We start from the raw sequence: 25,618 nt of genomic DNA, 5'->3' as shown, positions 1-25,618 counted from the left end.
TACTATCAGTATGTGAGTGTGTTTGCAGGGTCTTCTGAGCCGGGAAGCTTGTCTTTCCACCTGGGGGTGCTACCGAGTATCCAACTCTAGTGGCTTTCTGTGTAGAGTTATCTTTCACTTGCATTAGAGTAACTCATTTCTTTTCACTTTGATAGCATTTCTCAGTTAATCACATCACTGTCAGGTTGTAATAACAACCACATACTTTATAATGTGGTTTCAGTCGTAACACTTCATTTAAAAAAAAAAAACACTTCCCCCTCATTCTCCGAGTTACTCTTTATACTTTTTACATTTCAGTCATAGCTTATTTTCATCTGTAATCTCACTCCTCTCTCTATGCACGTAGCCATGGAAACCATCACAGAATGCCTGCGTTTTACCAATCATGGTATAAATTACAGGCCATTACAATTGTGATGTTACTGTTCTGGTAAGAGTGCTGCATTTTCACCTATGAAAAGGGTTATGACTGCTATTAATTCTAAGAGGATTTTTGGTAGCTTGTGTGAGAGTAGGTCAGGAATGCTGTGGTCTTCCCCTCAATCAGTGTCACAATGAGATAAGTCATTATTGGATAGTTTTAATAGCTGCTTTTAAGGTTACTGTGAATGACTATGTCCCTAATTAAGATTCTTGATTCCATTCTAATTTCCCATTAAATATTAAACCTCACAAAACTCCCTTTAGAAATGGGATTCTACATATTCGTGAAACATTTACTTGGTGCTAGGAACTGTGCCAGATGTTACAGGCACTAATCTCAAAGAGTAATGGAGAGAATGAAACAAATGTGCAAATAAGCATAACAGCAGAATATAGAACATTAATTAGTCAGGGACCAATGAGGAAAATAGAAAGCAGTCAACATATTGAAGACATGGAATTTAATGCCAAGGCATTGGTTGTCCAATTAATGAAAATGAGGACAGTGAAACAACCCAGAGATTGGGAAGAACAAAAGGTGCTACCAGCCCTTAGCTGGAGAGACAAAGAGGCAGTGTTACTGACACTCAGATCATTGGGTCACCAAGTGGAAGATAAAATCCTGGAGAGCTAGTCTGGCAAGTGCTAAAGCCAAGAAAGGACAGAGCAGCTGTCAGAGACACCAGCAGAATAGAAGGAGAGGGCAGACCTCTGGCTTTTCTCTTCCTTCAGAGTTCCAGTCTGTCACCATTGCTTTCAACTGGTCAAACCCAGCAGAGGGTCTTTGATAGAAAGCATGGTGAATGCACACTGCAAGGATCGTCTCTTATTAGGACTCGGAGGGAGCAAGAGAAGGGCCAGGAATGCATCCAAAGGCAAACAGACCCAGGGCTGTTAGCGAGTGCTATTGAAGTTTTAGCACAGGGATAGTTGAGATCAGAGTACTCCAAAGTTCTTCTCACATACTGAACTTGGCTCTTTTCTGTATTTGGACTGCATCATCATGCACAATGATCAGTTTCTACTTGATTGGACAGGCAAAGTTTGAAACTACAGAACAAGTGCTGTAAGATGTTCGCTTGTGAATTTGTTCTCTATCCCCTTCTGGAGATATGTCCTCCATCTTTAACTCTGGTCCCTGGCTGAAAAACAGAACAGAACAAGATTTAACGCTGCTCTGACTACCTCCCACACCACAATAGCTTCTTTATCATTATTTTTTTAAACATTTACTTATTATTGAGAGAGCATGAGCATGGGAGAGGCAGAGAGTGGAGGAGACACAGAATCCCAAGCAGGCAGCACAGAGCCTGACATGGGGCTCGAACTCATAAACCGTGAGATCATGACCTGAGTGGAAGTCGGACGCTTAACCGACTGAGCCACCCAGGCACCCCAACACAATAGCTTCTTTAAACTGGTAAAGGTTATTTGCATATCAGGACCTGCTTCTGCTCAAAACAAAACAAAAAATTATAAAACATGCACACACCCAAATCTAGAGTTGATCATGGGTAGTTTCATAAATGTCCACGCTTAAGTAAGTTATTTTGTGTTATATGGGACCATTTATGTTAAAGAACATACTAAACCATATAATGTTTTATTGATACACATGTAAGGACAGCAAGTCCATGAAGACAGAAACAAATAATTTGAAAGATTTTTAGAAAAGATAATACACACACAGCAATACATACTCAAATATGAACAGTCTACACTTAGATGATAGAATAACAAAATTTAATAATTTGGGGAAGCCAGAGTCCCCAAATTTCCTAAAATTTATTATGTTATTATAAAATAAAAATGTTAAATAAAATCTGGGGTTCAGCAAATCTTATGATATATTTGATACTTTAAATTTTTTTCTACCTTTTGCTTTTCCTTTCATTCTTTCCCGCTTATTCTAAATATGAGTGTATCCTATTATTTATATTTAGTACTTTATTTTGTACTTCCTGGCCATGACAGTCTTCAGAGATTTCATCCTCTGCTATGGATTTAATTATCATATTTGTGCAGAAACTTTTTCCAAGTATACATTTTTAGTTCTGAATTTACTCCTTTGTTTCTGTGCAGTATCTCTAATTAAATACTGCCATCTCACTCTTGGGATGTTCTGCCATCATTTCTAGTAAAACACTTGAGTATCAGTAAGGGTCCAGGCAGGAAACAGGTGGCATGCTCAAAGAGGTAGTTTATTCACTTAATCACTTCAGTTATTTACAGTGGTGTGGGCAGGATTAAGGGAATATTAAAAAAGTCATGTTGATACATCCAGGGACTGGAAATATCGAGAAATTCACCACTGAATGTCCAGGGAAGATAGCGGTTATTAGAACCTGGAGGGAACTGAAGCTAAGAAAGACGGATGTCTTGAGGAATACTGTAGCCAGGGAGATGTATGCAACCCCCCTTGGGGGGAGCAGTACCTGGCCTCTATTTTCTCCCACCTGCTCCTTTCCCAGCCCTCTCACTGGCTTAATCTAATAGGAATTCAGAGGACCCAGGAACATAAGTGATGTATATATATCTCATCATATATCCTCCTGGAGGACAGACCAGGCCAGTGGAAAGCAGAGAGTAGGTATGGAAGCCTGAATAGAAAACAATCAGCCTGAAATCTAAAACCCAACTCATTATTTTTCCCAAATCAACTTCCTTTCCAAATTTTCTTAATCTTACTAATGTTATGTGTTTTTTGTTTTTTTTGTTTTATTACTAAAGGGAGACAAATCAAGCTTTTCTGCTCATCTTGGGTGACAACTTCCAAGGCTACCCATCTGATTTCTTTCTGTCCAAGTCTCCAGTAATGAGGATGAAATCTTGGGGATCACCCACTGGCATTAGGAGACACTATAGATAGATGAACAAAACCTATAGATAGAATCTATAAGAGCATCAAATGCTCTTATAGTCAAATCAAAGCCTGTGGAGTGTTTACTGCTCATCTGTTTTCTGTTCATAGGGATACAGAGAATCTGGTGAGCTCATGTCACATCAGATTCGAAGAATTGAGCTGGTACTGGTGGTGAGTTAACAAGACTGAGTAAGGCGATCAAAGGGTGCATATAAATGGAGCCTGCAGTCATGATTATAGGAATGGTACAAAGTCATTAGATGGAGGGGAACTTGTGAATCTTTTCACAGGAAACAAGGCAGGAACAGAGAGAATAGGGATTAGAGAGTATATACAGGATGGGGTGACTGGGTGGCTCAGTCAGTTAAGCATCTGACTTCAGCTCAGGTCATGATCTCACAGTTTGTGAGTTGGAGCCCCAGGTCGGGCTCTCTGCTGATAGCTCAGAGCCTGGAGCCTGCTTTGGATTCTGTGTGTCCTCTCTCTGCCCCACCCCCGTGCATGCTCTGTTTCTCTCTCTCAAAAATATACATTAAAAAAAACCCCAAATACCTTCATTATAAAAAAAAAGAGTATACACAGGTTTAAGTAAAGTGATCTGAACATAGAAACTAGTGCATCATAGAAAGCTACTATAGAAAAATTATGTGTATTCTTGATACCATAAATGTGTGTGAGTTTTGAACTTACGTGGACCCTGAAATGTGTTTAACAATCCTTTCATGTCTCTCTTGGACAGCTACTGGAAAGACTATTCTAAAACTTTACCATTCTCTTTAAACCCCCTACTTCATCATTGATCTTCAGTCTTTTTATCAGGGGATGATTTTCTCCAAACTCTACATGCACAGAAAGCAGACTCTCTGCTTGGAATTTATTCAACTGTCTTACCTAAAAGCTTATTTAATTTTTTCTTATATTGTCTTTTTCTCTCACCTGTAAGAGATACTTTTCCTTGACTGGAACCTCTGATCTCATTTCTTTTTTTTTTTTTTTTAAATTTTTTTAACGTTTTTATTTATTTTTGAGACAGAGAGAGACAGAGCATGAACGGGGGAGGGGCAGAGAGAGAGGGAGACACAGAATTGGAAGCAGGCTCCAGGCTCTGAGCCATCAGCCCAGAGGCTGACGCGGGGCTCGAATTCACGAACCGTGAGATCGTGACCTGAGCTGAAGTCGGACGCTCAACCGACTGAGCCACCCAGGCGCCCCTGATCTCATTTCTTATCACCTTCTCTGATACTTTGATCTACCAATTGACGATTTTTCTCTCCTTTATTGTTAGCATTTACCTTCATATTATCTTATCACTAGCCTATAAATATGTTTAAATATCAGCCTTATTAAAAAGGATTTCACAGACCCAACCTCGCTCTTTATTTTTTATTTTTATTTTTAATATATTTTTAATTTTTTTAACATTAATTCATTTTTGAGAGAGACAGAGCATGAGCAGGGGAGGGGCAGAGACAGAGGGAGACAGAGAATCCAAAGCAGACCCCGGACTCTGAACTGTCAGCAGAAAGCCCTATGTGAGGCTCGAACCCATGAACTCTGAGACCATGACCTGAGCTGAAGTTGGATGCTCAACTGACTGAGCCACCCACACGCCCCTCCACCTCTCTTTTAGCTATCATTTTATCTTTCATTTCCTCTAATGCCAGTCTTCTTGAAAAGGTATACTGTGTTCATAGCCACCTATTTGCACCTCAAATTCATCCCCTTATCTGCCCCAATTTGGCAACAATTATTCTACTGAATATGTTTCACCAAAGCGCACAATTGAGTTTTGGTGTGTGATTTTTAACTAGCGCATCAATCTCATGGCACTTCACTCAACACCTCGAATGAACAAGTGTCTTACTGTCTTTTTCTTCATATTCTATCTTCTTTCATAAAGCAACATTTTTAATATCATGAATACACAACATTTTGGGTATCTAAACAGTGGGCTGGTGAATAAAGAGATGACCATTTGTAAGTATGAAGAAAGGATGAGCCTGTGGAGAGTTGAAGGCACTGGTGGAAAAGCATTTTACCTCATCAGCAGTGGGGTTCAGCCTGGCTAGGGAAAGAAGTGAGAATGGGAGACACTGAAAAAATTGAAGAAGTTAGGTTGTGTGAGAGGGCTGGAGTGAGGAATTGGTCTGGATACTTTCCATAGGAGCAAAGTTGTATTAACATGGAAGACAGTGGTAGCAGAGAGGGATTTTACTCTAGACTTACACCTGTATCAGGAAGCAGTTCTGGGTAATGACAAATTCTAGCCTGGACACCAGGGGACGTGGTAGAAACTAAGGTGAAGAGTTGTAGTTTTAAATGGTTAAAAAATGGTGAGATGATGTGTTTAGGTGTTGAACGGGCAAAACATGAAGATGTTGACCATTCCAGGAAAGTATTAGTTTTTGGTGATGAAAAGCCAACATGAGAACAATTGAGCTACTATAGTCTGGAAGCCTGTCAACAAACACAAGTGGAGAGAAGAATTTGACAAGAACTGAGGGATTCGTGATGAAACTTCTTTTTCGCCACCAACTCACAATCAGCTCTTCATTCTTTTTTACTGACATTTATTGCTACACAATTCCTTTATGTAGCTAGCTGCTGCGTGAACTACTCTTATTCAATGCTTCTTTCATGTATGCTTATTATTTCATCTTACAAAGAGACTGATGTTTTGTTTGGGTGGGGATTTTGAATATTATGATTTTTAAAATAACTTTTTTAATGTTTTGAGAGAGAGAGAGTCAGAGTATGAGTGGGGAAGGGGAAGAGAGAGAGGGAGACACAGAATCAGAAGAAGGCTCCAGGCTCTGAGCTGTCAGCACAAAGTCTGACACTGGGCTTGAACCCATGAACTGTGAGATCATGACCTGAGCCGAAGTTGGACACTTAACTGACTGAGCCACCCATGTGTCCTGAATATTATGATTTTTTAAACTCTAAGTACATGCCTAGGACAGTGTCTTTATCCCTGTGCTGATTTTCTTTAAATATTTGTTGGCCAGTACATTAAAGATCATATTCTTAAATAGTCCTATCTTTGAGTAGTGCTTTCTTGATTATTTAGAAAATATATTTATGGCAAAATATTTACTGAAGAGTACTGAAGAGTACTGTCATCTCTTTTGTTTGACAAATTTAAATCATTTTGTGTCAGTGATGCTAATTAAAATCTTTCTCAGGTAATTTGTTAATTGGTACATGTTGGTGAATTAAAAGAATTGACCAAAAAAGAAAGTTTTAAATTTCACATTTGTACATTTTGTTTGAATTGCCACCAAAATTTTGATTAGTTTTTTTGTTTTGTTTTGTTTTGTTTTGTTTTTTTTTTGGTTATGATAGTCATGAATCTTTGAGAAGGAAACAGCTGCAGATGTTAGGGGATGGAGGGAGGTTTTAAGAGTATATTCTGTTTCCTCTCTGAGACAACAGGGAGAGAAATCTGTTAGCTCAGCAGGGGAAGGTTGTTTTGCAACTTGAAAAGCTTTTGATTCTCTTTTTTTATTCGTTTTTTTATTTGGGAAACAGCTGAAAGGCTATACTAGCAGAAATGGTGGAACCAGAGAAAGTCAAGTTTTTAAAGATAGACTAGAAACACAACCAGGTTGGAGCCAGGCACAAGGACATTTCCAGCAGAGCAAAGTGTGTGCACAGACAGAAAATTCTGACCTCTCATTGGGCTGTCCAAGGATTCTTCATCCCAGGAAGCTCTGCAAAGGAAAGATCAGAGTTGTATAATTTATTGCATTTGATCCCGAACCCAGAAATCACTCAGGCTTAAAAAGGCATTTAAAAATATCTACATGCAGTATTCTTTTTCATCCAGCATTTAAAGATATTAGAGCATAAATGAGCCCACATCTGCCTTAACTGCATTGTTGTTTTTTAAGACTGCTTTGTTTTGAATATGTGAAAAATAAGACTGATTTTTAAATCCTTAGGGAGAAAATTGCTTCCAAAAGCCCATTTCATTCTTCAGGACTATTATTACAGACCAAAACATTAAAATGCCAGAGAGTTGGTGCAGCAAGAAAGTAAAGGTCAGTCGGCATGATACTAACTTAGTCAAAGAAAGTACTTCCCAGGTAAAAGCATTTCTGCTTTTTTAAGAAAATAAAAACGGTAAAGAAAACAATTCATTCACATGAGGTTCATTTGACTTTCTCGGAGAAATATAGTTCATTTTTGCTGCCTGAACTAGGAGGCCTGGAAAAATCATGGTGAGCTGCTGTTTGCATTTCACAAGTTGACTGATTGACTGACTAATAGCCACATCTTGCTCTGTAGGGGGAGAAGAAGGGGAAAAAAGGAAAAATGTAAGTGTACCTCTGTGTGTGTGTGTGTGTGTGTGTGTGTGTGTGTGTGTGTGTGTGTCCATGCATGTACAGGCTTGTGCAAGCGCCTGTGTTTGTTGCAACCCTTGTTAAAAAATTCAAAAGATAGTTTTGGAAAATGAGGAATGGCCTCTCTTACTAAGAGATTATGAAGTTGTGCACTTTAAATGAAAACAGCATAACTGTCACTTATTCACACTACAGATATTCATTAAACAACTGCTGTGTGCTTGGTAATTTGCTGTGTGCTGAGGAGAGGTAAAGTAGCAGATTCTCTGTTTTCCAGTTGCTTATGAGTATGTTTTGTATAAATGTTTAGAGATTTTGTCAAGGTACTTTGGGGAGCAGGGTTAAAGGTCAAGGAAGGTTTAGTTCCCGAGGATGATGGTGGTAGCTGAAGGCAACGTTGGGCCAGAAAGATGAGCAGATACAGAACATGGAGGAGTATTGTGGCACATAGTGAGAGATTTGGAAGTGCAAAGCGTGGGTTCACACAATCCTCGTTTTTCCCCTTTCAAAACCTCTTTATCTTTGCTTCTCTCAAAGCAGTGCATTTATTTGTAACAGTAAACAACATGACATTTTACAAAAGAAAACTGAAATATGAAAAAATTCCAATTAAGATGTTTACAATTGAATCTGACACCATCAAAATAATACATTCAGCACATAGGCTTTAGAAAAATATTTTAAATTGGCTTTCTTTTGGGGTCTGCGTATTGTCCACAGTTCAGTTACTGGTTCGGTGGAGTGAATTTGTCCTGGAATGCATAAATCCAAGAGGGAGACCTAGTTGAGCTATGCTTTTCAAAACATGTCACTGCTGCCATGATTCCATTACTCACTTCCTGAAGCATGCATCTGTTTACTCAAATATAATATTTATTTGTGTATCTTACACTTCTACACTATTTCTCTGTAATAAGAACTTTATAAACCAATGTATTATTTGCCTTAGCTTTGGAGCTTCCAGAAGGCAATTCCAGATCTAGCAGACACACAGCTTCTTTATTACTTATCATTGCTCCATAATGTCTTGATTAGGAGTTGTAAGGGCTATTTCTTTGATTAGTGCATGTTCCTCTCAGCAATACCTATATGCTTGTGTGTGTGTGTGTGTGTGTGTGTGTGTGTGTGTGTCTGTGCGCATGTGTATACATGTGTATTTTGTTTTTTATTTTCACTTCTCCTCCAAGGGCCATCTTTAAAAACTACTATGGCAGAAAGCCGTGTTAAGAAGGTAATTAACAAAGGAACATGCAAGTAATATCGCAGGATATTCCCTATAACTGACTAAGGATTCTCTGCCTGGTCTCAGAGATGTGTGGGTAACAGACCTTTGTTTTCCATCTCCTCACCAAATGCAGAAAGATCCTAAGGCCAAGTTTTGTTAGCAGAGAAAATCTAATGGAAGCACGTGCTTATTTCTGAGTGCCCTATAATTCTCTGTTCTTGGGTGTCATGCTCGCATATAACCCCAAGATTTGTGAGGATCACCTGGCCCAGGAGAGGTATCCCCCTTGACCCTCACACATGCCCAGAGAGCCTACATGCATTGGGTCTCATTATATGTATTGTGCATGCAACTCAGGGAAACAGTTTACAGAAGGCTGCTTTGTAGAGAGATCACTGTCAAGCAGGACACCTTTGAGAGACAAGAGAAACACCAGTAACAATTGTGCAGGGATACAGTTGTAAACCAGGACTGTCCTGCTGAGCTGCACTATCCATTTATGTTGAACTCTGATACAAGTCCCATTCACTTACTCATGGACTTCCTCCTCAGCTGTGTGTTTTGTGGCGAACATTTTGGGGCGAATGCTTGCATCTCTGCCTTTCTTGAAAAATGTTGCTGATTTCTTATTTTATATCCTAACTAGGTGACTTCTTCCTTTTTTTTAAGTTTATTTTAATATATTTTGAGAGAGAGATAGAGAGCAAGCAGGGGAGGGGCAGACAGAACCTAACCGGTCAGCACAGAGCCCAAGGTGGGGCTTGAACTCACGAACTGGTGAGATCATGACCTGAGCCAAAATCAAGAGTTGGACGCTTGACCGACTAAGCCACCCAGGCACCCCAGGTGGCCTATTTCTGTATCTTTATGTAATAAACTTTGTATCTGCTTTTTCTTCTGTCAGTATAAGCCTGCCATTGATATTTCTGAAAATGGGAGTTGTGCAGATAATAATTGGCATCTATAGATATATAAAGAATTTGAACCTTGGCCAAGTTGCTTAACCTCTCCCTGGCTTAATTTGTCTGTAAAATTGGATGATAATAGTATCAATCTTATATCCATTATAATATTTACTTAGTATATATTAACTGTACTCAGAGTTCTGGTGATAATGGAATTAATGTATTTGAACTTTGAACAGTGTCTATCATGTACAATGCCTGGGATCGTAATAGTAAGCACTATTATCCTGCTCCTCACTGCCTCCGTCACAGTCCTAGAATCTGTGTTCTTTCCCCAGATTTAGGAGATGTGATATGATACCTCTTTGTTCACATCCTCAGATCTTCTTAGTTACAGTAACTCATCGCTCCATGTGTCATTTTCTCCCACACTAGAGTCATTATTGTTGAGATGCATTTTGTTATTTAGCTTCTCCTGCCCCAAATTCACAAACAGCACAACCTTACGGAAGCCTGCAAGAAAACACCCAGATTCATTACAGCGACTTGCTGTCTCCACAGCTGATAGTCTTGTGACTCTTCTTTTGATCTCTATGGGATGCAAGAGAGAAAAAACAGCGCCACCACCGGGCTTCTGGGAGCGCCAGCAACAGCTGCTGCTGTGCTGTAGGTGCTCAGCAAATGTTTGTTGAATTAAACTGCGTTTTAAACTTTGCTAAATATATCTTCGCAATAGACTTAACGAATTCCACAATATTTTCCTGTGACTAGAGGTAATTACATGGTTTGTGATACCATAATGATGTTTTTGGTGTTGTTGACAGATAGTTTCCCCTGACCTGTGGCAATGTATTGTTAGTGAAATAAATGTTGGGTAGCTTTGTACACTGGCTTCATTTTTTTTCCTTTTGTCAGAGATAAAATGAGCTTAAGCCAAAATTTTCAGTGGAGTTTTTAACTGTAATATTTAGAGCTCCAGAAAACGTTATTGTGTACACATGACACTAAATGCAATTGGGATAAAATTATTTTTCTGGAATGCTTGGTTTCATAGGAGGTCGGGAATTTGCGACTTCCATCAGTAAAAAATGTTAAGTGACCATTTACTCTGTTAGACATTAAGCTAAACACCCCTGGAATAAAAAAAGACAAATAACACATAGGCGCAATTATTGACATAATAAGTTTTAAGATGTCATAAAACACCGAAGCAGAGATGGAAGATGTCAAGTGGGCAGTTAGATGAACAAGCCCAGAGGTTGCAAGAGGGGTCTACACTGGAGACATAAATTTAAGAGCGTTGGCTCACAGAGGACATTTAAAGCCTTGAGACTTGATGAGCTCACCAAGGGAGAAAGTATAGATTACAAAGAAAAACATGTAGATCTGGGCTCTGGAGTGCTGTGATATTAAGATACAAAATTCTTACATAGTCCAAAGGAAGAGACTCCTCTGCTACTGGTCCATGTGAGGCAGATCTAATTAAATATAGAAGCAGAACTGTGATTATGCCTGTAATTTAAAATGTTAGCAGAAACATGGTAAAATATGCCTCTGTTGTTTAGTTTTGATCTAAAGATGGCCAGTCACTTTTGAACTACAGTGATCAGGAATATACACCATAGGAGCAATCAGCATTTGAAAGACTCATGAAAAGCTTGCCCCATAGCAGTGATTCAGCTGTCTGAATTTTCCATCAGCATCACAGGGTGTGCCACATAGCTAATGGAGAACTGAAGTTTTCCATTACTGAAGCTTTGCTAGTGAAATGGGTACTGTTCAAGGTATGTGCATTCACTAGAAATATAAAAACAACCCCACTCTTTGAGAATCAGAAAAATCTATTCTAATGAGTCCAATAGCCTATCCCCTTCAGAAATGTACCCTAGGCTTAAGATTTCCATCTAATCTGTGTTCAAAGATCTAGGGAGAGTTCTGTCATTTGACACCTCATTGGTAGGTTACCTGAATCTTGCTGCTACAATTGTTGTAAGTGCCATGACTGAATTTTCATACAGATGATTTTAAAAACATGAGTTATTGAATATATTATATCACATTCTCTGTTTGCTTCATAAATGATTGTATCAGTGGCAGAATGTAGTCAGATACTGGTTTTCATTACAACATGTGGCCTGGTAGCAAGGGGTGTGTGTGTGTGTGTGTTTGTGTGCGCGCATGTGTGTGCATGTACATGTGTCCTCAACTATTCTGTCAGAGACTATATTGATATTTATCAACTTAAAAATTATAACACTATGTAATTATTGTAAGTTAGTTTGCAATATGACATTATGTGAACATCTAGTGTGATAGAGTGATTCAAACCTATTAGAGAAGTTTGTAAGAAGAATGGAACACCCAAAATATCTATGGTGTAGAGAGTTGAGGAACTATAACTAAAAACAAAATCTTCTCCCTTCCCAGAAATCCCTTCCACAAAGTTAGTAAAGAAAGGAACCACTTTTATTATTGAATAAGCATTAAACCAGAATGTGACACCCATCACAGACAGTTGGCTAAGACAAAAAAAAAGAATCTTATCTTTTCATATAGTCAAGTAAGTACAGTTACATACATCTTCTAGAGATAAATAATAACTAGTCTTCATATAAGAGGATTTCATGGTACCATTTATTACATGGTTCATCCAATTTTGCCTGGTTGTTGGGGTAATCATCTGTTAGCTAATTGGTTTTGTTGAGAGGAAAAACAAACTTATTTCTTATGACAGAGAATTTTGCAACTTGGAACAAGGTACCCACTGAAGTTAGGCTTCTACCCGTCCACAGAAACTGGGCGATAGGAGCACTATCCCCCTTGATGTTTACATTTCAAAGAGATGGCCCCCTGATCCTTGAGAAAGGCAAGGACAGGAGGTAAGAATTTGTAGATGTCATGGTGGAATGTTAACACAGGTCAGGGCTGTTTAAAGATGCTGAGCTAGGACAGGCATAAACTGTGTAACCAAAAGCATAACAACATGCATTCTAAGTGGCCCACAAAATAAGTTAATTTGGAAGGAATATTATATAGGGTTTATAAGAGGAGAAGTTTGCCCTGCTTCTTTTGAAAAGTATCTTTTAAGGGACTTCCACAGAATAAGCAAATGACAGATTAGAGATAATAAAGAGTACCATAGAAAGTGTACATAGAAATTGTAAAAATGATCAGGAAAAAAGAAATATTTAGAACATAGAGAAATTGATATAATTTAGCTATAAGTTTTCTGAACAGCATAGCAGTCATATTAATTAAAATGGACATAGTGATTTATATGATTGTTCTGTTAAAAACACAGGAAAACTGGGGCACCTGGGTGGCTCAGTTGGGTTAAGCATCCAACTTTGGCTCAGATCATGATCTCACAGTTTGTGGGTTTGAGCCCCACATCTGGCTCTGTGCTGACAGCTCAGACCCTGGAGTCTGCTTCGGATTCTGTGTCTCCCTCTGTCTCTCTGCCCCTCCCCAGCTCATGCTCTGTCTCTGTCTCTCAAAAATAAATAAACGTTAAAAAAAAAACAAAGGAAAATTACAGAAGTAATACTTTAATAGTCTAAAATTTTTATATGTAGCTTTATACAAAAGGTCTAAGTAATATCCTCAGCAACGTTCAGACAGCTAAAGCAGTGAAATGCAGTCCAGTAAAGCATTCTGATAGGTTGACATGAAGTATGTATAAATTTAAAAGGCTAGAAAATGGGTTTGGTTTGATGATAGAGGGTTGTGATGAACAGGTTAAGCAAGGCATTTGAACTTGATCTAACTGGCAACAGGAAGATAGGAAAAGTTTTTCATTAGAGTGAGGGACATGACATCATCATTTGGAATATAAATGGGGCATTGTGTTCAAAATAGATTAGAAAGAGGAGGAAAAAGCAAGGGCTTTTTAAAGATTTTGCTATAATCTAAGGTACAAGATAATTTCAAGAGTATGTTAAGGGGAAAAGGGAATGTATGTCAAAGATACTGTGGAAGAAACATCTACAGAATATGACCATCCATTTAATATTGAGAGAGAAGTATTTGTAAAATAATGAATTGCAGTTTTGAACAAGCATGTCTTCATAGTTTTGTAGACCTTCTATAATCACTATACAATAACATGTATCTATTTGTACTTTTTTCTTATTCTTTAAAAAGTAAAAACAAAAGCCTTTGTTCTCTTCAAAAAACAGAGTTGGAAACCACTTTAAGTTACTTGGATTTGTGGATATGGGTTAACAGTTACATTAGATATTGGCATGACCAGGGTAAAAAAAAATCAGAGATTTATATATATCAGAAATTAAATACACATTCTGTCTTATTAATTGGCCTACCGACTCTTTGACTCTTTGTCTTCATTTTTATTGTCTTTGCCATGAATTCAGTATTAGGGTGAATAACACTTGACGGGGGAAACATTATTGTGTGTTTCTATTGAAGGAAATTTAATCCTTACACCTATCTTTGAGGTTGATGTTAGCATTTGCCTCGTTTTGTTAATGAAGAAACTGAAGCTCAGTGAGTACATCTTCCTCAAAGTTACTTAGCTGAGAAGTGGCAGGGATGGGGTTCTTGCTTTGGTCTGACTAATTCTACACCATGTTGTTGACTGATAATTAGGATTTGATTTTTTGGCCGAAGTCTTCTTGCATCTTATTCCAAATAAAGCTTTAGCTGTTAATCTCTTCTGTAAGACAGCAAAGACACAGGTCTTTGCTTTGTACTTAATCTTTGTTGTCATCCGATCTTGCTTCTGTCTAGCCGTATTTCCACTAAGGTTTAAGTTTTTCAGTTTATCTACTTGATTGTAATTTTCTGTTGCTCAGCAATGTTTGAAGAAATCAGCATATAAACAATCCTGATGTCAAGTATCCCTATACCTTTATTATAATGATATGAAAATATTTTTCATTATTTCTTAGTTTATTTTACAGTGTTTTCCACCTGGGTAACATGGTGGTGGAGAATTTCTCGAGTGGCAGAAAAACAGTGAAGCCATGTTTGTGTGAATACAGTGCCAAAGCAATTAGCTAAAAGCTTAAATGTCAATCATGTCTTTCTTTTGTTACCCCAAACTAGGTCCCCAAACTGTTTGGAATAACTTTTTTAATTAATCTATGCATTGGTTTTTCTTTGTATAGGCAGTGCAATAGTCAAATATTGTTTTCCTTTTCATATCACTTATTAATTAAAAGATGATTCTTTCTTTTCTGAAACCAATACCTAGTTTGTCAGAAACTGCTTTGTTTCATTTTTCTAGATGCATAATTACCCTGAGAAATGAAGCAGCTATTAGATGCAAATTACATTTAATCCCTTTGAGTCCTAACAAGCACATCAGTATTTGACATCTAAAGAAAAGTTCTGACTCAGAAGACAGCTACAAAGATTTTATCTCATGTATTTAGGCACACACCCTACACATTAAAATTATTTTATAAGTAGGATTTTGGTAAGTCATGGAATTTTCTTTTTTTAATTCTCATTAGGATAAATACTATGAATGCTATTGGTATCACATATGTAATTTTGCTTTTGAGTAGAGCCTAAAAAAAGTTGGCAAAGAGATGCTAAGCATTGGTGCAAATCTAATTTATGATGGCTTTTAACAACCAACAGTCCAATAAAATACTCCAGCAAAAGAACTTTAAAATTAACGTGTGTGTGTGTGTGTGTGTGTGTGTGTGTGTGTGTTGCCTTGGTATGGAAAAATTTTTAGCCAAAACCATGATTAAGCCAGATTCCCTGGCTTTTTTTACTCCTGTTTATCTGCCAACAGTTCATAGACGAAAGGTGCAGGACATCAAATTGACTTAGTGGGATGTTAACTCCCGTAACATTACGGGATTACTGATCCCGTAGCTGAGATCATAGCCTTATAAATAACCCCTGTATTTGTCTGAACCATAGTAATATTAGGAGAATGTTAAAATTTGAATGTTTTAACTAGTAAGTTCGGAAGAGTAATTTGACTATCAAACTAAATTATAATTTGCCATATAAAATGGCAGCAGAGATTGGTTTATTATAAACTAACTCTAATAATAATTATCGCAAATGTGACTTAGTTTGATTTAAATCAGAAATGATGCAGAACAGACCTAATCTTCTGAATGAAGAATAGAATTATTGTGATTATGAGTAAAATATAGAAATACATACCACAATTTCACAGTTCTTTTCAGTGAGCTGAAACCATTTAGATGGTCACTTCCAGGAATACCATATTTTATTCAGCAATTGCTTTTGGTCCATGTTGTCCAATATAAAATATACAGTGAACTTAAAGTGTAAAGATTAATTGAAACCATTGAAAATGAATGAAGAACAGGTTAAGAGGGAATGACAAAATGCTTTCAAAACAGGATAAATACACATAATTAATCGATACTACTTCTGTGGGCATAGAGAGGAGAAAAAGCAGTAAACATTTGGTTAAGAAAGGGAGATTCACTATTAATTTCCTCTTCTAATTTCTGTGGAATACTACATAGCCCAGAAAGATTACACAGAACCCCTGTTATGTAAAGAGGAAAATCCAGGTAATCCTATAGTGGATGATGTGGCTAGTTTCTGTCTTAGCCTCCACTCTCTGAAAATGCACATCCTCAGATACCATTGCTATAAGGATATAGGCTGCTGACCAGTGTTTTACAAATCAGATGTGTACTTAGAGATTAGCAACATTAGGAGGTGGCTTTGCCTGAGCAGGTGGCAAACATCATGATTGAAGGTATCACAGTTCCCTGGGTAGCAGGAGCATATGTTTTGAAGTCCAATCCCAGATGGGACGGTTGTATACTGAGGATATTTCAGGCAGAGATGTTGTAAATGTGTGTGGACATGGTGTGTCATGTAATTTCAGAACTATGTTCACCACCCCTCTCAGAGAGTCTGTGAGCCACCTAATGTCATTTCATAGGTTGTTTTTTATTTTTTAATGGAAACTAGCCATATTGGATTTTCTTGTTTATAAATAAGAACTAGAATAAATTCTCTTGCCTCAACTCTATCCACTACCAATAGAACTTCCCCTAGAAGTTAATGAATTCCTTTGTCACTTCTCCTTCCTCCAGAGTTGCTTATATTGTAGCATGTCTTAGGTCAGGATTCCCAGGAATTGGACTCCGTGGTTCTGAGATTCTGAGATGGGGAGGAGCATGCAAGATAGAGACCAGACTTTCCTTTCTGAGGTGGAGATGAGTATTAATAGCGCTGGAAAGAAGGAGAAGGAAGCAGGATTGAGCAGAGAGAGCTTCTGGGCTGTGCTGCAGTTTCAAAGAAGACTCCAAAGAGCCCCATGTAAAAATGGGAAGCTTGAATTGTTCTCACAGTGGTCCTCCATGTTGAGTAGCTCTGGGATGTGAGTTGCCTGGAAACGGGGCTGACCCTGGGCCAGGTGATGATTTTCATCTAGAGCAATTATAATGAGGATTGGTGGTTGACGAATTCCAGCAGTTGGAAGCATACATCATTCAGGATACAGCATCCATTATGTAGCTCATATGTTTTATTAGTGTTATTTCTTTCCATAGCTTTGCCCCATAAGACTGACAGCTCTCAATCTCATGGAAGGATTTTCATAGTGGTAAAGCTTCTAATACTTAAACCTTTGAGCTCTGATGCTGACCTTCCTAGGGTTCAGCCATGACTAATACCTACTTGCTGTGTGACCTTGGCAAATGTATCACATCTCTGTTTCTTACTAATTTTCTTGTATATAAAATGGAGATAATAGTTCCCTACTCATAGAGTTATTGTGAGCTAGTCTTTGTAGAACTAATAGTGTTTTTATTTTTTTGCATGGTATAAACATTCAACTATGTTAGCTACACTTTGCTTTTTTTAATATTTATTTATTTTTGAGAGAGAGAGACAGAGCACAAGCAGGGTAGGAGCAGAGAAAGAGGCAGACACAGAATCCTAAACAGGCTCCAGGCTCTGAGCCATCAGCATAGAGTCCGATGTGGGGCTTGAACTCACAAACCATGAGATAATGACCCTGGCCGAAGTCGGACACTTAACACACTGAGCCACCCAGGCGCCTCTAGCCAAACTTTAAAGTGCCGAGAATCTGCAAGGGTGCCTTGCACTTATTAGGTATTTGAGTTTCATTTTGTAGGTGAGTGCATTATGCAACATGATTTAAAGACCCTGATAGCATTGTCTGCCCTAAAACATCCCTTCCTTTCAGAGAGGTACTTATTAAGATGAAAAAGTTTTTCTAGGATCAAGGTAAGTATATTTGGTCCATGTAATATCATCTTAAGCAGGAGAAGTTAATCATAATATATTCTCAGGCACATGAGCTATTAGGGCAGTTTTGATAAAGGAAAAGGGGAAAAAAAGAATGCACAAGGAAGCATGGTTCTAGGAGAAATACTCTGGCATAAAGATACAGATGCCCAATGGGAAATCTCCAACCCAGGAGGAGGTGGAGGTGTTGGTCAAAGACCTCTTGTTATCAGACCAGGAACTCTTTGATAGTAGTGGGCATGGTACCTGGCACTTGCTTGTTATTGAAGAAATAACCAGCACAAGGTTTCCTGATCCTGGAGAGGAAATACTTTAGGGTTTATAAAGGTCTGTGCTCTCTAAACACTCATTGCTTCCTAATTAGAAAGTGATTTATAAAATCCTTTTGGTAGGACACTAATTGCAACCAAGAGGGTGGCCTGCCTTTCCTTTTCTTTTTGAGGGCACAAGTGACCAGTGATTTTTGTTTGGAGTACAGGGTAGTCTTCTCTGATAAGACTCTCCATTAAGATAACATTCATAGCTCTTTTTTGTTTTCCTTTTCAGACTTGATGGAAAATGTGAAATGTTTATATTACTCACAGAGCAAACATCCATGGCTATAATTTGTGATGCTATTATGTTTCCAACAGAGGAAAGTGTTTTTCTCTGGGACTTTGGGGCACTGTATTAGGACATGAGAGAAGGGCAATATAATATGTGACATGAGGGAGGGGTAGCCTTTCTCAAAAGACACTATGCTTATATTTTCCTCTCCACTTTCTGAGAATTTTCATCACCTCAAACAAAGGAAATTAAACACATGAGGAAAACAAAGTATTTTTTTGTTGTTGTCAGGTTTCTGATCTAACAATCATTTAAGCACCTGCAGGATCCCCACACAATGCAACATGTTTTACTCAGGCCATGTTCTTCTAGAAATGTAAACAGTTATTAGGAATGAAAACATCTGAGAAAAGTGTGAAAACTTCCCAGAGGAAAAATATGAGCTAAGATACACTTATCACTTGCCCTGTGTTTGAGTCTGAACTGAACACTTAACACTTGATCTCATTTAATCCTCACATTACCCTATGGAGGTAGATGTTATCCTTAGATTACAGAGGAAGAAACTGAGGCTCAGTGACATGGAAGTAATTGTTTGAGCTTATTTGGCCTCCACCTCTCCGTATCACTAAGTGTACTGACTCAATGACTTGCTGATATTTAAGCTTGTAGGCTAAAACCCTATCCATGATTTACCAGGGGATTTAACAGAAGCAGCTCTAGATTCTTCCAACTATTGGCCAAAACACTGAGATACTTCCAGTGTTGATGTTTTAGAGTCTATCACAAGATGAACTTGAGGAGGACTTTTATATGAGTACCATTTATACTTCCTTTTGGGTTTCTTAAGAATTGTCCTTACAGGGGCACCTGGGTGGCTCAGTCAGTTGAGTGATCCACTCTTGATAGTGGCTAAGGTCATGATCTCACGGTTTATGAGATTGAACTCTGTGTTGGGCTCAGTGCTGACACTAAGGAGCCTGCTTAGGATTCCCTCTCTCCCTCTGTGTTTGCCCCTCCCCTGCTTGCGCTCTCTCTCTGTCTTTCTCTCTCTCTCTCTCAAATAAATAAACATTAAAATAATTAAAAAAAAAAAGAATTGTCCTTACATGTCCCATATTGGAATCCTTATTTTATGTCAATTATATCTCAGTGAAACTGGGAAAAAAAGTAAAGAAAAAAATATGTTTCAGAAAAAAATAAAATAACAGATTTGGGGGTCCTGCCACAGACGTTCTAGGTAGAATTTATGGAAATGGTAGCAGAAACTTATATCTCTGACGTGCACTGCAAGTGATTTTTAAGCCCACTTTGAGAAATACTGTTTTAGCCTTGGACCTTAAGAAGAGGTAGGGTACGTCACAATATTTGTGAAAAAAAGAAAGTAATCAAAGTGTGGTCTTTGATTAATGGCTCTGAGAAAGAGAATGAGAAACATATCTAAAAATACTACCTTAGAATTGGAAAGGTTGATGGGTGAGAACAATAAGTTATTAAAAACCAAGAATAATTTAAGAACTAATTTTCCAGATAATTGATAATGAAATGATCTGATAATAGTGCAAGTGGAGTACATAAGGGTGAGGTTTGAAGAAGCTGTAATTAAGAGGATTAAGGAGACCAGCTGCAAAAGAATTAAAAAAAAATCAAGATAAATTATAACAGGGCAGGAACAAGAAATGTACTTCCTGGGGATAAGGCAGTTTTAAGAAAGAGGCATTAGGTATTAAATTTATCTGAAAATCTGTAATGGAAATTAGAAGAATGACACTTTGGCCTTATACAGAAACCTCCATAGATGAAATCTTTCTTGGGAGGTTTATATGTTACCTGGATTGAGAAGTTCTCTTTTGCTTCATACAATAATAGTTAATATACATTTTCATGCTAGACATTATTTCCCAGTGTTTAACTAAAAAAAAATGTTGATAGCATTCTACTAAATATATCTGAATCGTAATTTTTATGCAAAACATAATTTAAATATAATATGCAATTATAGGGGTGCCTGAGTGGCTCAGTCAGTTAAATATCCAACTCTTGATTTCAGCTCAGGTCATGAACCCACAGTTTTTGAGATCAAGCCCTACACAGGGCTCTGTGCTGACAGTGCAGAGCCTCCTGGGGATTCTTTCTCCCCCTTGCCTTCCCTCACTTACACTCTCTCTCTCTCAAAAATAAATATATAAACATTTTTAAAAAGTATGCAACTTTAAAAAATAGAATTTAGGGGTGCCTGGATGGCTTAGTCGGTTAAGCATACGACTTCGGCTCAGGTCATGATCTCACGGTCTGTGAGTTTGAGCCCTGCTTCAGGCTCTGTGCTGACAGCTCAGAGCCTGGAGCCTGTTTCAGATTCTGTGTCTCTCTCTCTCTCTGACCCTCCCCTGTTCATGCTCTGTCTCTATCTCAAAAATAAATAAACGTTAACAAAAATTAAAAAAAATAGAATTTACATTTTGATAGAACAGCAGTATTGTTTCCTATTCATTGAATAATTGGTTATAACTTAACATAGTCTGTATATTAGTTTCCAGATGTTTGAAACATTTTTGTCTGATGTAAACAATACTTGATTTGGAAATCAATATAATGAATATATATTTCTAGATTTTATACTTTAGTCCACTGTTTTTACCAATACCTATCGTTTGTGTTCACTGATTTTAGAGTAAAATACGAATTCTGATAATGCACATTCCCTTCTCCATAAACATTGCTATTCTTGTTTTAATTGAAAAATTTGAGACAATTTTTGATTCACTTATATTTAAAAGAATATAGGGCGATCCATTGTATACTTTCCCAATGGTAGCATTTTGCAAAATTATAGTATATCATACTAGGATATTGACATAGATATAATTTATCAATCTTATTCAGATTTCCCTAGTTTTATTTGCACTCATGTGTGTGTGTGTATTTAGTTCTAAACAGTTTTATCACATGTGTAGTTTTGTGTATCCACCACCACAGTAAAAATACTGAAAGGTTCCATCTCCACAAGGACCCCTCATGCAGCTTTTTTTGTCAACACACCCATCTCCCTCCAGTTGTGCTCTTTCTCTTTCTCTTTCTCTTTCTCTTTCTCTTTCTCTTTCTCTTTCTCTTTCTCTTTCTCTTTCTCTTTCTCTCCATACATATATATATACACACACACACACACACACACACACACACACTCTCAGGCATTTATATTTCTTTCTTTCTTTATTTATTTATTTTTTTCAATGTTTATTTATTTTTGAGACAGAGAGAGACAGAGCATGAACAGGGGAGGAGCAGAGAGAGAGGGGACCCAGAATCCGAAGCAGGCTCCAGGCCCCGAGCGGTCAGCACAGAGCCCGACACGGGGCTCGAACCCACCGACCGTGAGATCTCGACCTGAGCCGAAGTCGGACGCTTAACCGACCAAGCCACCCAGGCACCCCCAGGCATTTATATTTCTAGTGAAGTTTGAAGATTACTTTGAACAAATCCCAACCCACAACACACAAAGTGGGAACTCTGGTTGTACTTGCTTTAAACATTAAAATATTAATTATAGGAGAATTGATAGGTCTGCCTTCTTAATCTTTCCATCCAGTGTCAATGCCCACCACACACAGACCACCAGGAACAACCTAAAGTTGAGCAAGTTGAGTTTATTGTTCTTGGCAGCAAAGGAGAACACACATGGGGGAAAATGGGGTGTCTCAGATTGTTAAAAATAGTCTATTCTAGGATTTAGGATTGTGTTAGTAATTTTGAAGAGGATTAAAGGAAATAAGGCTTTGCCTTGGATTGGATACTGTAAAGAAGGAGGGGCAATTCTACAATTGGGGAGGGGGTAATAATAGATCTCATCTATAAGGAAGGAGGAATGAAGTGAGTCTAGAGCTAATTAGTAAACAAGAAGCAGACGCTCATATTAACCAGGAAAGAGGAATTTAATTAGTTTTGTTGTTTGGACAATATTCATGTTTATCTGTATTCAAAAATGATTAGGGGATAGAGGTCATTGTCTTATTTATTTATTTATTTTATTTGTTCATCATAGTGATCGAGTAGCCTTGTCTGATGGTATTATTCTGTGAAATTGTGTATCTTCTACAGGAGAACATGTGATCGCCAGGTCTACTCCCAGGTATCCAGGATTGTTTTTCTCTTGCTCATCAGGAACATGGTAAGATTTTCCATTTGGTCAGATCTTAGAATACTTATTTTAGTTAACATTTCATCACCGAAAAATATTGTTCTCAATACATTTATTACTAAATATCTTTTGGGTTTTGTCACTATCAAAAAGAGATTTTCCTCCTATTTTTTTTTTATTGGTAGTGATTGCTTGAATAGAGAAAGCTATTGGATGTTGTATATTTATGTCAGGTTTTTCTACCTTAGCAAAGTCTTTTATTTATTTTGTTTTTGAAAATTTTTTATCTTAGATTTTTTATCCTTTAATTAGGATCATTTCATCTTTTCCAGTACTTATGCTAGTTATCTAAATTTCTTGGATGTTTGCTTTAGCTTTTGTTAAATATTTCAAGGCAGTATTTAATATTAATAGTGAAAATATTCATCTCTGTCTTTAACTGGAAGGATTTTAGTGTTTTTTTATTTAATGTAATATTGGGTTGTGGTAAGATAGTCTTTATTGTATCTACGTATTTTGTTTTTGTTAATATTTTATTTTGTGCTTTTACTGGAAATGACCGCTGATTTTTATCAAATGTCTTTTGATCGTCTATTGATGTGGTTATTTATTTTTATTCTATTAATATATAGAAGTAATGGATTTCCTGATAAGCTTCTTGATAATGCATCCTCTTCCATTCCTGTAATAAACCTTTAGTCATATATTTTCATTTTGATTTGTTTCTGCATTGTACTTGCTAATATCTTGTGCAGCATGTTGTATATGTTACCAGAGAGCTTTTAGAGTGACAAGAAAAATATTAAGTCTCTAAATAAATAGCAAAGATCTTGGCTAAATGTAAGAAAAAAAACGTTCAAATTTGTTAGATGCACACGTGCAGAGACACACAAGCAAGCACAGAAAAAAACATATACCATTATATTCATAGACTTGTCAAAAAATAAAAAGAACTGTATTTCCTATCACTGGTGATGATCTGTAAAAGACTTAACTCTTGCACACAGTAGGAAAAGTGAGTGTTGCACTGTGGTTTGAAAAAGTATCTGTGAAAACAAAGCTACACATACTTTTGTTTAACAATTTCAATTGCATTGAATCTATAATACAGGTAAATAAGAGCACAATGACTTAATAAATGTGTGAAAATATTTTGAGTAAAATAAAAGGAAAGAAAAATAGTGGAAATAAAGACAATTCCTGTCAATAGGGGCATGGCTTTGAACATGGTGGGGTATCTACACCATGGAATATTATGCTGTCATTAAAAACAATGAACTAGTTCTCCACTAATTAGCCTGGAGGGATTTCCATGATGTGTTTTGGAGTGGGAAAAACAAAGTGTAAAAAGGTTATGGAAGTAACCTCAATTAACATAAAAGTTACAGCAAAATTTGTGTATGGTTATGTGCACATATTATGTCCTATATCTTATATATCTTCTTAATATTCAATGAAAAATAATTTGAAATACATATTTAGTCTAAATATTTTTTTCTTTCTTATGTATCCAAATATAATGCTTTCTTTCCATGTGGATACAAAATTCAGCTGTTTTATATGAAAATATATGGTAGCTTTTAATATATCTGGTAACTGTATACTTGTGCATAAATGACACTAAAAAGTAATAGAAAAGAAAACAAAACAAAACCCAAAGGGCCTTGGACTCTGGAATGATAGTACAATTATAAAACTATTTATATTACTCTTTATGTCGCCATTTCCCAAGATTCAAAATATGAACAAATTTAATACTTCAAGAAAGAATGTAAGTTCTGTGATTCAGCATTAAAAAGCAAGTTTAACTTTCCATGAAGCTTTCTACAGAAATGCAAAGTATATCTCGACATATCTACATTTATGTAAACCATGTGAAGCGAGCAGAAGCAATACTGTAGACACGCCTCTTAATGATTTATTATAGTAAGTGACATGTAACAATGAAAAGGTGAGCTGGTGGGGGACTCTTCTCCAACCCTGTTTCTGTCACAGCTGGAGGTGCATGGTTTCCTTGTTCTTGTGAAAGAATTACTTCCACATCGTGAGCTCCTGCAACAAGAGTTATATATGAATTGTCTTTTCTTCTTAAGTATTAATAATTCAATCATATGTAAAAGGAACTTAGTAATGCATACTATAATTAAAGAAGTCAGAGCTTCTAAGAGCTCAAGATATTCTTGGAGATTTACTCAGATGCTATCATCTTTACGTGATAACAGTCCTTATGAACAAGTGTTTATATTGACAGTGAAATTCTCTTTAAAGTGAAAATATTTATATCTGCAAGCTAATTAGTTTTTAAATTTATTTGATCTAAAACAGCTAAATTTTTTTTCAATAAATTGTATACTTCAATGCAGTGGTTATTAAGCTTGCTTTCTTTCTTTCTCTCTGCCTTCCTTCCTACCCTTCCTTTCCTCTTTTTTTGCTCTCCTTCCTTCACTCCCTACTCCCACCACTCTTCCCTCCTTCCTTCCTTCCTCCCTCCCTCCCATCTTTCCTTCATCCCTTCTTTTTGCTTATTTTTTTTTCATTCTACCATCAAAAGTTGTGTGCACATAAACTGAGGACAGGTAGCTTTTATTTCCTTCCTAGGTTCCTATAGGAAAGTATCTTTAAAGACCTAATTTCTATTTTGCTTATGCAAACTTGCTAACCTTGAGAAAAATCAAAGGATAATTTTTAGGGGAGGGGAAACAAGCTTACATAATATCTATAAGTATTTATATGATATCTATAAATATTTGCCCTGTGCAAATCCACTAGTATTCTGTTATTACTAAGTACAGTTTAACACTGTTTCTGTCAATTGGTTTTTGAAGGTTTCAGTGGGATGTGCAGCCAGGGGAAAAATAAGGAGGGCGATAGGTACTTTAAAGAAAGGCATAAGAAAGAAAAAAAATACTTAGAGAAAATGATCGTTTT

At 37.1% G+C, this 25,618-nt stretch overlaps 1 long non-coding RNA gene across 1 annotated transcript in view; it reads left to right on the top strand.

Moving 5' to 3' along the window:
• Positions 1 to 24,865, top strand: part of LOC128314095 (uncharacterized) — a 181,552-nt gene extending 156,687 nt beyond the window's left edge. Inside the window, exon 3 of the long non-coding RNA XR_008295500.1 lies at positions 22,651 to 24,865. This is a non-coding gene — a long non-coding RNA (uncharacterized LOC128314095). The remainder of the gene's footprint in view (positions 1 to 22,650) is intronic.
• The last annotated feature ends 753 nt before the right edge of the window (positions 24,866 to 25,618 follow it).

Source organism: Acinonyx jubatus, chromosome C1, assembly GCF_027475565.1.
Source record: "Acinonyx jubatus isolate Ajub_Pintada_27869175 chromosome C1, VMU_Ajub_asm_v1.0, whole genome shotgun sequence".
Taxonomy (NCBI): domain Eukaryota; kingdom Metazoa; phylum Chordata; class Mammalia; order Carnivora; family Felidae; genus Acinonyx; species Acinonyx jubatus.
The sequence above is the reverse complement of the archived record's forward strand: the minus strand, read 5'-3'. Positions and strand labels throughout refer to the sequence as shown.